Genomic DNA, 3,837 nt, shown 5'->3' with positions numbered 1-3,837 from the left:
ACAGAGCAGACCCACCCTCCCACCTCCCACCTGAAGGTCCTCTGTGAGCAGGACGGTGGGGGGAGGGGCAGACAGACGTCAGTGGAAGGTTCATCACACGGTGGGACCCACGTGCAGGACAGGGAGGCCCACCGCTGATCACCCACTCAGGTTCCCGAGGTTCCTGTCACCTGTGGGTCCTGGGGAAAGGCCGCTCTTCCTCATCATCGTCACTGTGACTGTTCACCATGTGTCCCCTCCCCTGCCATTTAGGTGTCATGTCACCTGTGTTAAATAAATGTGTCAATAATTGTCACCCTTTGACAGAGCTCTTTCTAGATCTAACCCCATGGATGACTCACCAGGTTCACAGTTTACCTCCTGGGCACATTGTTTCTCAACCTTTATTGGGTTAACTTTCTATTTTGCTGTAATAGTATAAATTTCATGACCTAATGCAACACAAATCTGTTATCTCACAGTTTTCTGGGTCAGAATCCAGCACGGCTCTCGCCAGACTGTGTTTAAGGTGTCTGCAGGCTGCTATTCCTTCTTTGTTTGTTTGTTTGTTTGTTGTTTTGGGGGTGACCCAGGGCCAAGTCTGTGCTGCTGACCCTGGCTGCTGGCAGAGCTGAGTTCCCTGCAGTGACGGGACCCAGGCGGCCCTTCTTGCTGCTGTCAGAAGGGCTGAGACCCTCCAGGCTGGGAACATCTGGGGTCGTTCTCGCAGGGACAGATGTGGGGGAACAAGTCAGGTGAAGGGAGTGACATGGGGACAGGGTCCCAGGGGTGGAGTCACTGCTGGTGGGACCCTTGCTCGTGCGCCACCTGCAGTGTCCAGTGGAGACAGTGCCGAGGACAAACGACTTTGTGAGCAAGGGGAGGGTGGCCCTGCTCCTTCACGGTGTCACAGCCCAGGACAGTGCCATCCACCACTGTCATTCCCAACCAGCCACGTCCTGAGATGAGGCCACTCTGTGCCTGATGGGGGCAGGTCCCTTGTTTCTCTTTGGTGACTTTTTCACGGTGTGACCCTTGGGAATAGTTTCTCTCGGCACTTCAGGACCCCCACAGACCAGCATGTGTTTGTCTAGGATCCCCTCTACCCTGACAGGTGGCCTCCCCTGCTTGAGGGCTGAGTGAGCGGATCGAGTCCTGAGAAGCACAGTGAGCTCAGCGGGGCTGTGAGCAGGGGAGACGGTGGAACCCCACGGAGTAGCCCCTGCTGCTGCTCAGAGATCTCTAAGGGTCCTTGACTGCCATGTGCATTAGAAATAGACATTTTAGACATGTTTGTTTGTTCTCAGATGTAGGGTCTGCCCCTCACTGAAATGAAGGGCCATAAGGATGGGGGTGTCTGGTCAGATGCACCTCCACAGGGTGGTACCCAGAGCCCCGAGCAGTGTGTGGGGACCCCTATGGTGAGCTCATGCCCGCCCTGGGGGAGGCTCACACCGAGGACACAGACGGCCTCTGCAGGGTCACCATGGCCGTGACCATCAGGGACAGCTCTGTGAGGACAAGCCCTGCTCCGTCAGTAACATCTGCTGGGCCAGGAGAGGGGCTCTGGGGTCTTCCTTCCAGGTCAGCTCCCTGCCCTCTGGGGGCCCAGCCCATGGACACAGGACCCTCAGCAGACAGTTGGGAGCCTGAGTGGGGCTGGGGGAGGGGCAGGGCTGGGAGGGTCCTGGGCCCTGAGGAGCTCAGGCTTCAGCTGAGCTGAGGCCTCTCCCCTCCTCACAGGGAGCATCACAGAGTCTCACATCCCAGAAGGAGGAGCCTCTTCTCTGAGGGTAAATCTGGTCATTTTTCCTGTTGTGTTTCTGATGCTGCAGCTACGGTTGTGGGTTCAGAACAATCACACACCGTGGAGAGTGGTGGGGGCAGGGGGCTGTCTGCACCTGGTGGTGCTGATGCTGAAGTCTCCCCTTCTGCCCGTGGGGTTTTCCAAGCACAGAGCTGGGAAAGTCTACATCTACAGACACTCATAAAGTCATTCAATGAACACTTAGCAAGAATCACATATGTTCAAGGCTCAGTTCTAGAAACAGGAGATAAATCAGGGAAAAAAATGCATGAACACCGCTTCCCTTATGGGGCTCACATTGTAGAGAAACAGAAATTAATCTATAAAATACTTAACTAAAGTCAGTAGTAACATAATTAATTAAAGTATTATGTCACATGATGATGAGTGCTTAGAAAAATTAATCCGGGGAGAGTGTGTGAAGGGCTAGAGGCAGGGGAGCTGTGATGTAACCTGAAAGGTGAGGGAAGGCTTCACTGAAAAGGTGACAACAGAGTTTGAACTTCTGGTCAAGATAGAGGTGTAGGTAGACACACTGTGAGTCCTCGCACAAGCAAAAGAAGGAGAAAAACAATTTAAAGACAAAAAAACAGCCAGAACTGACAGAAAATTGAACTGTATGGAAGTCCAACAGCCAAGGTGTTAAAGAAGAAACCTCCATCCAGATGGGTCGGAGGGATGGAGACGGGCAGCTGGGCGGAGAGGACTCTCAGTAAAGCGGTGGTGGAAGACCGGGCAGGCGAGGCGGCCACTAGTGGACTGGGTGGTCCCACATTCACATGCAGATAAACTGGGAGGAACACCTGGGGAACGGGACAGACTGCACAACCCAGGGCCCCAGTGCGGGGAAATAAAGCCTCGAACCTCTGATTGAAAACACCTGGTGGGTTGAGACAGCAGTGGGAGAGACTCCAAGCCTCACAGAATAGTTCATGGAGAGACCCACAGGGTCCTAGAACATACACAAACCCACCCACCTGGGAATCAGCACCAGAAGGGCCCACTTTGCTTTTGGGTAGCAAGAGAAGTGACTGAAAACCGGCAGAGAACAGAGCTAGCACAATTGTTCTCTCTTGGACCCTCTCCCCCACACAGCATCACAACGCAGCCACGTGGGTTGCCTGGCCCTGGCAAACACCTAAGTCTCTGGCCCTTATACAAAGCAGGCACCCAGACAAACAACAACAATATACCACAAATGAAAGAACAGATCAAAGCACCAGAACAAATACAACTAAGTGACAAAGAGATAGCCAACCTATCAGATACACAGTTCAAAACACTGGTAATGCTCACAGGATGCTCATAGGATTTGTTGAATTTGGTCATAAATTAGATGAAAATAATGAAGGCAATGCTAAGTGAAATAAAGGAAAATGTACAAGGAACCAGCAGTGATGGGAAGGAAACTGGGACTCTAATCAACCGTGTGGACCAGAAGGAAGAAACATTCAACCAGAAAAGAATGAAGAAACAGGAATCCAAAAAAATAAGGAGAGGCTTAGGAACCTCCAGGACATCTTTAAACATTCCAAATCTGAATTATAGGGGTGCCAGAAGGAGGAGAGGAAGAGCAACAAATTGAAAATTTATTTGAACAAATAATAAAGGAGAACTTCCCCAATCTGGCAAAGGAAATAGACTTCCAGGAAGTCTGGAAAACTCAGAGAGCCCCAAAGGTGGACCCAAGGAGGAATATACCAAAGCACATCATAATTACATTAGCCAACATTAAAGATAAGGGGAGAATCTTAGAAGCAACAAGAGGAAAGAAGACAGTTATCTACAAAGGAGTTCCCATGAGACTGTCAGCTGATTTCTCAAAAGAGACCTTACAGGCAAGAAGGAGCTGGAAAGAAGTATTCCAAGTCATGAGAGGCAAGGACCTACATCCAAGGTTACTCTATCCAGCAAAGTTTTCATTTAAAATGGAAAGGCAGACACAGTGCTTCTCACATAAGGTCAAGTTAAAGGAGTTCACCACCACCAAGCCCTTATTATATGACACATTAAAGGGGTTTTTCTGAGAAAAAAGAAGATTAAAAATATGA

This window comes from Phyllostomus hastatus, unplaced genomic scaffold (assembly GCF_019186645.2).
Source record: "Phyllostomus hastatus isolate PE091 unplaced genomic scaffold, TTU_PhHast_1.1 phas_contig_550, whole genome shotgun sequence".
Taxonomy (NCBI): domain Eukaryota; kingdom Metazoa; phylum Chordata; class Mammalia; order Chiroptera; family Phyllostomidae; genus Phyllostomus; species Phyllostomus hastatus.
Note: the sequence above shows the minus strand (reverse complement) of the source record.